This window comes from Triturus cristatus, chromosome 3_2 (assembly GCF_964204655.1).
Source record: "Triturus cristatus chromosome 3_2, aTriCri1.1, whole genome shotgun sequence".
Taxonomy (NCBI): domain Eukaryota; kingdom Metazoa; phylum Chordata; class Amphibia; order Caudata; family Salamandridae; genus Triturus; species Triturus cristatus.
The window spans coordinates 918406227-918418321 of record NC_140584.1 but is presented as its reverse complement, the minus strand read 5'-3'; the positions used below and the strand labels follow the sequence as shown (position 1 = coordinate 918418321).

Below are 12095 nucleotides of genomic sequence, written 5' to 3'. Positions count from 1 at the left end.
GCCAGCCCACCTACCTCGTTTCATAGGTGTCGCAGCATAGTGGATATCCAAAATGGTGGCATTTGGGGTTCTAACCATTACAGCTATAGAACTTTCAAGGCACAGGGCTTATTTTACTATTTACAACCAGCTGATATTCCGATTCTCTACATGAGGCTCTCAATCTTCCAGTGTTCTAAAATACCATAGGACAACGCTACAGGGGGCTACAATGGTCATTAAATACCATCTGTTTGAGTTATAGACTCAAGTTAAAGCTGAGCTTCTATATCGAGGGGATAGAACATTTAATCAATGTGATACCCGAGGCAGAAAGTCTATACTGATATCACAACATTGCAGTCAATGAAGTAAGAATACTCTAACTTGAACCAGGAGAACCAAAAAAATGGCACTTGCTGGAGCAGGTGGCTCGTTCTGACCATTATTCGATCGTTGCAACTCCTCTGTCCCCAATGGATCTTGCAAAATTCCAAAGTTCGAATGCATCAAGCCCTTGATGTACTAAGGGTTGCACAGGAGCTTGTTGGGAGCTGCAAGATTTTGTGCTGAGCACGCAAGCTTTTATAATGAAAAGTAAACAGACGCAGTCCCTTACTTCTGCTTTGCACCGCACGAATTCCTGTGAAAACTTTAACAAATACCAAAGGAGTAATTTTTCATCCTTAGCAGTCTAAGATCCACCGCAGCCTTGTAAGTTGTAAGAAGCCAGGGTGTTACGCTTCCTCTTACTCTAAACGGCCTAACTAGCATTAGCAGGTTTCTTTAAACAGTCTATTTGAAAGAGTGATAAATCTTTTGAGTAGCAGTAGTTGCCTTGAAGAAGTCTAGGCTCTACAAATAGCTCATACGCACAGTCCATTTAAAATGTACTCTTTACTATCCATGTTCGAAAAACAAAGCTTTTTTTATAAATAACATACCAAATTATCAACTGATGGTGAGAGGTGCCTTTCAAAGAGAACCTCTTGCAAAAACCACAAGTCCAAGAAAGCTCAACAGCTTCTAATAAGTATTCATATACTCAACAGTTAAGTTACAAGAAACCAAAGAAATCAAAAAAGAAATGACAAACTAAACAAGAAATTAGAAACTGATAGACTTTCTTACACCCAAAAATAAAAGCTAACCACTCAGTTTGTGTTCTCTTTCTCCAATCCTCCTGAAAGGAACAATCATCAATAGCAAACAGCAGCTACAGGAATGCAACACTGTTCACTCACTTCACGCCCAAAAGAGAAAACTACAATTCTTCCTCGTGGTTAGCGAAGACCAGACACTTTCAAACACATTTCCTCAGTTAAAAACTATAGAAATGATCCCTGAAAGTATAGTCTTAACAAAATTCTTTATAGCTCACACAGACAGAAAGGGTGGAAACCCTTCCTACTTACAGTAAGACAAGGTTCGGCATCATCAACGGAAATAAAAACATATAAATATAAACATATTTTTTACTCCACAAGATAATATTCCACAGATGCACACGCATACGCCTTTATTTACATTAAAGCCTACTCAATAGATCCTGGTGAGACACTGCTTTATAAATTTGCATATTTTAAATTAGCAACCAATCAAATTCAGCCTGCCTGTTCCTGACCCAATGCTGTACCACAGGGAGAGTTGGAAAATTCTTCAAAAAACTGCAGGTTCCACAAGATCATACAGATGATTTTTAATCCGAATAGTTGGTCCAGATTAGCATCTGTCAAACAGCCAAAAGAGTGACACTGATCACTAGCGAGAAGGGACCTGCTAAGGTTGCAAGCGTGGAAACAAACGTTGTAGCATTCAAGCTACCTTTAAATTTTGAACAGTTGCACCACAGATCAAATGTACGGCAACATCTTTTATTAGTTTCCCCAAACAAACTAAGGGGCATATCAGCAACAACCGGCGATAATTATCGCTAAGCGCACTTAGCGCTAGGATAATTATCGCCGGCTAGCGTGGATTATTATCGCTGAGATAACGTGCTATTAGCAACGCTTATCTCAAAAACGATAAAAATCCTAACACTAACTGCCTAACGTGAGATTATCGCTGGAAACCCAGCGATAATGTCACGAAGTGTGGCGTTAGCTTGCTGATAGGGACTCACAAACTTAGCCATGATATCCACCTTACATAGGATACCATGGCTAAGTCAGTCCTGAAGCAGGCGTAAGGAAAGTAGCAATAACAGGGGTTATCGCTACTTTTCCTGCCGCTATGCTTCATAGCGTGGGCCTTGATGATAGGAGAAATGTCGCTTAGCGACATTTCTCCTGTCATGTCAGGTCAGGTACGCCCACTTTGCATCTCATTAGAGATGCAAAGCTGGGCGTTAGGAATCCCGACGCTAATGCAAGGTTTCACGCGTTAGCGTGACCTTGCTAATTAGGCGATCATTTTTTATCACCAGCTTGATGATATGCCCCTAACTGTTCCCCAGTTCACATGTAAGACTCTAAGCAGACGATGAACTTCGACGGGGGTCCAGACTTAGTGAAAAACCTCTTGCAGCACATACGGGAGATAACGGAACCTATCACTTTCAGAAGAGCCCTGAATGCCTGGCTATCTAAGAAAGCGTTCACACGAACAACTTGTACTACCACCCAGCTTGAATTCATGCAGCTTTTCAAAGCTAAAAGACCTTTAGGTGTCTCAGCACTACAGAAGTATCCAAAATATAGTTTATGTTTTGTGTACAGAAGACTTTTTACACTGGGAAGTGAATACTTGCCAGAAACGTTTTGTATCTAATATTTATTAGAACAGGAATTGAACTTTTCAGTATATAATTCCGTTTTACAGCATATCCTCAAATGAAGAAAGGAACGGCCATCAACAGTAGACAGTTGTTTCAAAAATTAAACTCTGCCTGTGCCCTTCCTTTTTAGATCAGAACTTATCTGCAACACCTTTGGGCCACTTACAAATACTATTTCAATCTTGATTCTACATAACATATCAAGACAAAGAGTTTTATAACTCTATGCCAAGCTGTCCAAGGGTGACAGGAAGATATCACAAGAGCATTTTTTCTGCCACCTGGCTAAGCTCTCAGCAGATCAGTGATAGATAATTAAAACCTGACGCTGCAATCTATGCAGCTAACTAAAGTTTAATTCAGCATGATAGACTAAAGTTGAAGGCACTGGACAAACACAAGAAAGGGGACCAGGAAAATCGCCTCTTGGGGCAGGCTAAAAGGCTATCACAATATGGTCTCAACTTTGTAATTTTTACGTAAAAACAGACCATGGCTGGAAAAGCAGTCGGGCGATGCCCCAGACTCTTACAAAGCCAAGAAGAGGCAAAGGCTCTGGGTATTCACCTGGCCTGTCACCAAACTGTAAACTTCTACAATTTACGGCCTGGCGCCAGCCCACCTACCTCGTTTCATAGGTGTCGCAGCATAGTGGATATCCAAAATGGTGGCATTTGGGGTTCTAGCCATTACAGCTATAGAACTTTCAAGGCACAGGGCTTATGTTACTATTTACAACCAGCTGATATTCCGATTCTCTACATGAGGCTCTCAATCTTCCAGTGTTCTAAAATACCATAGGACAACGCTACAGGGGGCTACAATGGTCATTAAATACCCTCTGTTTGAGTTATAGACTCAAGTTAAAGCTGAGCTTCTATATCGAGGGGATAGAACATTTAATCAATGTGATACCCGAGGCAGAAAGTCTATACTGATATCACAACATTCCCGTCAATGAAGTAAGAATAATCTAACTTGAACCAGGAGAACCAAAAAAATGGCACTTGCTGGAGCAGGTAGCTCGTTCTGACCATTATTCGATCGTTGCAACTCCTCTGTCCCCAATGGATCTTGCAAAATTCCAAAGTTCGAATGCATCAAGCCCTTGATGTACTAAGGGTTGCACAGGGGCTTGTTGGGAGCTGCAAGATTTTGTGCTGAGCACGCAAGCTTTTATAATGAAAAGTAAACAGACGCAGTCCCTTACTTCTGCTTTGCACCGCACGAATTCCTGTGAAAACTTTAACAAATACCAAAGGAGTAATTTTTCATCCTTAGCAGTCTAAGATCCACCGCAGCCTTGTAAGTTGTAAGAAGCCAGGGTGTTACGCTTCCTCTTACTCTAAACGGCCTAACTAGCATTAGCAGGTTTCTTTAAACAGTCTATTCGAAAGAGTGATAAATCGTTTGAGTAGCAGTAGTTGCCTTGCAGAAGTCTAGGCTCTACAAATGGCTCATACGCACAATCCATTTAAAATGTACTCTTTACTATCCATGTTCGAAAAACAAAGCTTTTTTTATAAATAACATACCAAATTATCAACTGATGGTGAGAGGTGCCTTTCAAAGAGAACCTCTTGCAAAAACCACAAGTCCAAGAAAGCTCAACAGCTTCTAATAAGTATTCATATACTCAACAGTTAAATTACAAGAAACCAAAGAAATCAAAACAGAAATGACAAACTAAACAAGAAATTAGAAACTGATAGACTTTCTAACACCCAAAAATAAAAGCTAACCACTCAGTTTGTGTTCTCTTTCTCCAATCCTCCTGAAAGGAACAGGAACGATCATCAATAGCAAACAGCAGCTACATGAATGCAACACTGTTCACTCACTTCACGCCCAAAAGAGAAAACTACAATTCTTCCTCGTGGTTAGCGAAAACCAGACACTTTCAAACACATTTCCTCAGTTAAAAACTATAGAAAAGATCCCTGAAAGTATAGTCTTAACAAAATTCTTTATAGCTCACACAGACAGAAAGGGTGGAAACCCTTCCTACTTACAGTAAGACAAGGTTCGGCATCATCAACGGAAATAAAAACATATAAATATAAACATATTTTTTACTCCACAAGATAATATTCCACAGATGCACACGCATACGCCTTTATTTACATTAAAGCCTACTCAATAGATCCTGGTGAGACACTGCTTTATAAATTTGCATATTTTAAATCAGCAACCAATCAAATTCAGCCTGCCTGTTCCTGACCCAACGCTGTACCACAGGGAGAGTTGGAAAATTCTTCAAAAAACTGCAGGTTCCACAAGATCATACAGATGATTTTTAATCCGAATAGTTGGTCCAGATTAGCATCTGTCAAACAGCCAAAAGAGTGACACTGATCACTAGCGAGAAGGGACCTGCTAAGGTTGCAAGCGTGGAAACAAACGTTGTAGCATTAAAGCTACCTTTAAATTTTGAACAGTTGCACCACAGATCAAATGTACGGCAACATCTTTTATTAGTTTCCCCAAACAAACTAAGGAGCATATCAGCAACAACCGGCGATAATTATCGCTAAGCGCACTTAGCGCTAGGATAATTATCGCCGGCTAGCGTGGATTATTATCGCTGAGATAACGTGCTATTAGCAACGCTTATCTCAAAAACGATAAAAATCCTAACGCTAACTGCCTAACGTGAGATTATCGCTGGAAACCCAGCGATAATGTCACGAAGTGTGGCGTTAGCTTGCTGATAGGGACTCACAAACTTAGCCATGATATCCACCTTACATAGGATACCATGGCTAAGTCAGTCCTGAAGCAGGCGTAAGGAAAGTAGCAATAACAGGGGTTATCGCTACTTTTCCTGCCGCTATGCTTCATAGCGTGGGCCTTGATGATAGGAGAAATGTCGCTTAGCGACATTTCTCCTGTCATGTCAGGTCAGGTACGCCCACTTTGCATCTCATTAGAGATGCAAAGCTGGGCGTTAGGAATCCCGACGCTAATGCAAGGTTTCACGCGTTAGCGTGACCTTGCTAATTAGGCGATCATTTTTTATCACCAGCTTGATGATATGCCCCTAACTGTTCCCCAGTTCACATGTAAGACTCTAAGCAGACGATGAACTTCGACGGGGGTCCAGACTTAGCGAAAAACCTCTTGCAGCACATACGGGAGATAACGGAACCTATCACTTTCAGAAGAGCCCTGAATGCCTGGCTATCTAAGAAAGCGTTCACATGAACAACTTGTACTACCACCCAGCTTGAATTCATGCAGCTTTTCAAAGCTAAAAGACCTTTAGGTGTCTCAGCACTACAGAAGTATCCAAAATATAGTTTATGTTTTGTGTACAGAAGACTTTTTACACTGGGAAGTGAATACTTGCCAGAAACGTTTTGTATCTAATATTTATTAGAACAGGAATTGAACTTTTCAGTATATAATTCCGTTTTACAGCATATCCTCAAATGAAGAAAGGAACGGCCATCAGCAGTAGACAGTTGTTTCAAAAATTAAACTCTGCCTGTGCCCTTCCTTTTTAGATCAGAACTTATCTGCAACACCTTTGGGCCACTTACAAATACTATTTCAATCTTGGTTCTACATAACATATCAAGACAAAGAGTTTTATAACTCTATGCCAAGCTGTCCAAGGGTTACAGGAAGATATCACAAGAGCATTTTTTCTGCCACCTGGCTAAGCTCTCAGCAGATCAGTGATAGATAATTAAAACCTGACGCTGCAATCTATGCAGCTAACTAAAGTTTAATTCAGCATGATAGACTAAAGTTGAAGGCACTGGACAAACACAAGAAAGGGGACCAGGAAAATCGCCTCTTGGGGCAGGCTAAAAGGCTATCACAATATGGTCTCAACTTTGTAATTTTTACGTAAAAACAGACCATGGCTGGAAAAGCAGTCGGGCGATGCCCCAGACTCTTACAAAGCCAAGAAGAGGCAAAGGCTCTGGGTATTCACCTGGCCTGTCACCAAACTGTAAACTTCTACAATTTACGGCCTGGCGCCAGCCCACCTACCTCGTTTCATAGGTGTCGCAGCATAGTGGATATCCAAAATGGTGGCATTTGGGGTTCTAACCATTACAGCTATAGAACTTTCAAGGCACAGGGCTTATTTTACTATTTACAACCAGCTGATATTCCGATTCTCTACATGAGGCTCTCAATCTTCCAGTGTTCTAAAATACCATAGGTCAACGCTACAGGGGGCTACAATGGTCATTAAATACCCTCTGTTTGAGTTATAGACTCAAGTTAAAGCTGAGCTTCTATATCGAGGGGATAGAACATTTAATCAATGTGATACCCGAGGCAGAAAGTCTATACTGATATCACAACATTCCAGTCAATGAAGTAAGAATACTCTAACTTGAACCAGGAGAACCAAAAAAATGGCACTTGCAGGAGCAGGTGGCTCGTTCTGACCATTATTCGATCGTTGCAACTCCTCTGTCCCCAATGGATCTTGCAAAATTCCAAAGTTCGAATGCATCAAGCCCTTGATGTACTAAGGGTTGCACAGGGGCTTGTTGGGAGCTGCAAGATTTTGTGCTGAGCACGCAAGCTTTTATAATGAAAAGTAAACAGACGCAGTCCCTTACTTCTGCTTTGCACCGCACGAATTCCTGTGAAAACTTTAACAAATACCAAAGGAGTAGTTTTTCATCCTTAGCAGTCTAAGATCCACCGCAGCCTTGTAAGTTATAAGAAGCCAGGGTGTTACGCTTCCTCTTACTCTAAACGGCCTAACTAGCATTAGCAGGTTTCTTTAAACAGTCTATTTGAAAGAGTGATAAATCTTTTGAGTAGCAGTAGTTGCCTTGCAGAAGTCTAGGCTCTACAAATAGCTCATACGCACAGTCCATTTAAAATGTACTCTTTACTATCCATGTTCGAAAAACAAAGCTTTTTTTATAAATAACATACCAAATTATCAACTGATGGTGAGAGGTGCCTTTCAAAGAGAACCTCTTGCAAAAACCACAAGTCCAAGAAAGCTCAACAGCTTCTCATAAGTATTCATATACTCAACAGTTAAGTTACAAGAAACCAAAGAAATCAAAAAAGAAATGACAAACTAAACAAGAAATTAGAAACTGATAGACTTTCTTACACCCAAAAATAAAAGCTAACCACTCAGTTTGTGTTCTCTTTCTCCAATCCTCCTGAAAGGAACAGGAACGATCATCAATAGCAAACAGCAGCTACAGGAATGCAACACTGTTCACTCACTTCACGCCCAAAAGAGAAAACTACAATTCTTCCTCGTGGTTAGCGAAGACCAGACACTTTCAAACACATTTCCTCAGTTAAAAACTATAGAAATCCCCGGCGGTGTCGGCCTGGAAAGAACACATGGATTGGTGCATGTTCCGAGAAAAGGTGGTGTATGTGGCGAGGGGTAAGCCTGGGACATGGGTGAAAGTATGGGGCCCCTGGAACGCCTACCGCGGGGGTATCTGCGCGCCACCACTGCTGCCTGCTGCCTCACCAGCCCCGTCCCCTTAGCTGACTCCTTTCCCCAGCCCCGGGCACAGGGTTCCCCCAGTCCTCGATCCGTTCCCCTTCCCCTCTTTAGACTCCTGTGGATGGCTGGGGTCCCCCATTTGGGGAGCACGTGCTGTTACTTTCGATTGCGGGTTGCCTTGCGGGTGTGGTTTTTCGTGTTGGTTGTATAAAATGAAACCGTATTGTGGGGTCAGAGTGATGTGGCCCACGACGTTGATACCTCCTGATTTTGCTTCTCTGCAACGCCAAGTGTTTTTGAATGTATGTCATATGCTCCTGTCATTCTAGCGGCCGGCCGGAAGGTTGTAGGCCCATACTTGTATATTCTTGAGATTGCAATAAACGGTTTCAAACAAAAAAAAAAACAAAAAAACAAAAAAAAAAACTATAGAAATGATCCCATAAAGTATAGTCTTAACAAAATTCTTTATAGCTCACACAGACAGAAAGGGTGGAAACCCTTCCTACTTACAGTAAGACAAGGTTCGGCATCATCAACGGAAATAAAAACATATAAATATAAACATATTTTTTACTCCACAAGATAATATTCCACAGATGCACACGCATACGCCTTTATTTACATTAAAGCCTACTCAATAGATCCTGGTGAGACACTGCTTTATAAATTTGCATATTTTAAATCAGCAACCAATCAAATTCAGCCTGCCTGTTCCTGACCCAACGCTGTACCACAGGGAGAGTTGGAAAATTCTTCAAAAAACTGCAGGTTCCACAAGATCATACAGATGATTTTTAATCCGAATAGTTGGTCCAGATTAGCATCTGTCAAACAGCCAAAAGAGTGACACTGATCACTAGCGAGAAGGGACCTGCTAAGGTTGCAAGCGTGGAAACAAACGTTGTAGCATTCAAGCTACCTTTAAATTTTGAACAGTTGCACCACAGATCAAATGTACGGCAACATCTTTTATTAGTTTCCCCAAACAAACTAAGGAGCATATCAGCAACAACCGGCGATAATTATCGCTAAGCGCACTTAGCGCTAGGATAATTATCGCCGGCTAGCGTGGATTATTATCGCTGAGATAACGTGCTATTAGCAACGCTTATCTCAAAAACGATAAAAATCCTAACGCTAACTGCCTAACGTGAGATTATCGCTGGAAACCCAGCGATAATGTCACGAAGTGTGGCGTTAGCTTGCTGATAGGGACTCACAAACTTAGCCATGATATCCACCTTACATAGGATACCATGGCTAAGTCAGTCCTGAAGCAGGCATAAGGAAAGTAGCAATAAAAGGGGTTATCGCTACTTTTCCTGCCGCTATGCTTCATAGCGTGGGCCTTGATGATAGGAGAAATGTCGCTTAGCGACATTTCTCCTGTCATGTCAGGTCAGGTACGCCCACTTTGCATCTCATTAGAGATGCAAAGCTGGGCGTTAGGAATCCCGACGCTAATGCAAGGTTTCACGCGTTAGCGTGACCTTGCTAATTAGGCGATCATTTTTTATCACCAGCTTGATGATATGCCCCTAACTGTTCCCCAGTTCACATGTAAGACTCTAAGCAGACGATGAACTTCGACGGGGGTCCAGACTTAGTGAAAAACCTCTTGCAGCACATACGGGAGATAACGGAACCTATCACTTTCAGAAGAGCCCTGAATGCCTGGCTATCTAAGAAAGCGTTCACATGAACAACTTGTACTACCACCCAGCTTGAATTCATGCAGCTTTTCAAAGCTAAAAGACCTTTAGGTGTCTCAGCACTACAGAAGTATCCAAAATATAGTTTATGTTTTGTGTACAGAAGACTTTTTACACTGGGAAGTGAATACTTGCCAGAAACGTTTTGTATCTAATATTTATTAGAACAGGAATTGAACTTTTCAGTATATAGTTCCGTTTTACAGCATATCCTCAAATGAAGAAAGGAACGGCCATCAACAGTAGACAGTTGTTTCAAAAATTAAACTCTGCCTGTGCCCTTCCTTTTTAGATCAGAACTTATCTGCAACACCTTTGGGCCACTTACAAATACTATTTCAATCTTGATTCTACATAACATATCAAGACAAAGAGTTTTATAACTCTATGCCAAGCTGTCCAAGGGTTACAGGAAGATATCACAAGAGCATTTTTTCTGCCACCTGGCTAAGCTCTCAGCAGATCAGTGATAGATAATTAAAACCTGACGCTGCAATCTATGCAGCTAACTAAAGTTTAATTCAGCATGATAGACTAAAGTTGAAGGCACTGGACAAACACAAGAAAGGGGACCAGGAAAATCGCCTCTTGGGGCAGGCTAAAAGGCTATCACAATATGGTCTCAACTTTGTAATTTTTACGTAAAAACAGACCATGGCTGGAAAAGCAGTCGGGCGATGCCCCAGACTCTTACAAAGCCAAGAAGAGGCAAAGGCTCTGGGTATTCACCTGGCCTGTCACCAAACTGTAAACTTCTACAATTTACGGCCTGGCGCCAGCCCACCTACCTCGTTTCATAGGTGTCGCAGCATAGTGGATATCCAAAATGGTGGCATTTGGGGTTCTAACCATTACAGCTATAGAACTTTCAAGGCACAGGGCTTATTTTACTATTTACAACCAGCTGATATTCCGATTCTCTACATGAGGCTCTCAATCTTCCAGTGTTCTAAAATACCATAGGACAACGCTACAGGGGGCTACAATGGTCATTAAATACCATCTGTTTGAGTTATAGACTCAAGTTAAAGCTGAGCTTCTATATCGAGGGGATAGAACATTTAATCAATGTGATACCCGAGGCAGAAAGTCTATACTGATATCACAACATTGCAGTCAATGAAGTAAGAATACTCTAACTTGAACCAGGAGAACCAAAAAAATGGCACTTGCTGGAGCAGGTGGCTCGTTCTGACCATTATTCGATCGTTGCAACTCCTCTGTCCCCAATGGATCTTGCAAAATTCCAAAGTTCGAATGCATCAAGCCCTTGATGTACTAAGGGTTGCACAGGAGCTTGTTGGGAGCTGCAAGATTTTGTGCTGAGCACGCAAGCTTTTATAATGAAAAGTAAACAGACGCAGTCCCTTACTTCTGCTTTGCACCGCACGAATTCCTGTGAAAACTTTAACAAATACCAAAGGAGTAATTTTTCATCCTTAGCAGTCTAAGATCCACCGCAGCCTTGTAAGTTGTAAGAAGCCAGGGTGTTACGCTTCCTCTTACTCTAAACGGCCTAACTAGCATTAGCAGGTTTCTTTAAACAGTCTATTCGAAAGAGTGATAAATCGTTTGAGTAGCAGTAGTTGCCTTGCAGAAGTCTAGGCTCTACAAATGGCTCATACGCACAATCCATTTAAAATGTACTCTTTACTATCCATGTTCGAAAAACAAAGCTTTCTTTATAAATAACATACCAAATTATCAACTGATGGTGAGAGGTGCCTTTCAAAGAGAACCTCTTGCAAAAACCACAAGTCCAAGAAAGCTCAACAGCTTCTAATAAGTATTCATATACTCAACAGTTAATTTACAAGAAACCAAAGAAATCAAAACAGAAATGACAAACTAAACAAGAAATTAGAAACTGATAGACTTTCTAACACCCAAAAATAAAAGCTAACCACTCAGTTTGTGTTCTCTTTCTCCAATCCTCCTGAAAGGAACAGGAACGATCATCAATAGCAAACAGCAGCTACATGAATGCAACACTGTTCACTCACTTCACGCCCAAAAGAGAAAACTACAATTCTTCCTCGTGGTTAGCGAAAACCAGACACTTTCAAACACATTTCCTCAGTTAAAAACTATAGAAATGATCCCTGAAAGTATAGTCTTAACAAAATTCTTTATAGCTCACACAGACAGAAAGGGTGGAAACCCTTCCTAC

At 41.2% G+C, this 12095-nt stretch overlaps 4 non-coding genes across 4 annotated transcripts; all 4 read right to left on the bottom strand.

Moving 5' to 3' along the window:
• Positions 1-1128: 1128 nt before the first annotated feature.
• LOC146858704 (small nucleolar RNA U3) lies at positions 1129-1338 on the bottom strand. The gene has a single exon (XR_014980223.1). It is a non-coding gene; the product is annotated as a small nucleolar RNA U3 (small nucleolar RNA).
• A 3160-nt stretch (positions 1339-4498) lies between these two features.
• Positions 4499-4714, bottom strand: LOC146858703 (small nucleolar RNA U3). Its single transcript, XR_014980196.1, has one exon. It is a non-coding gene; the product is annotated as a small nucleolar RNA U3 (small nucleolar RNA).
• A 3160-nt stretch (positions 4715-7874) lies between these two features.
• On the bottom strand, positions 7875-8087 carry LOC146858702 (small nucleolar RNA U3). Its single transcript, XR_014980268.1, has one exon. It is a non-coding gene; the product is annotated as a small nucleolar RNA U3 (small nucleolar RNA).
• A 3740-nt stretch (positions 8088-11827) lies between these two features.
• Positions 11828-12043, bottom strand: LOC146858701 (small nucleolar RNA U3). The gene has a single exon (XR_014980623.1). It is a non-coding gene; the product is annotated as a small nucleolar RNA U3 (small nucleolar RNA).
• Positions 12044-12095: the final 52 nt, after the last annotated feature.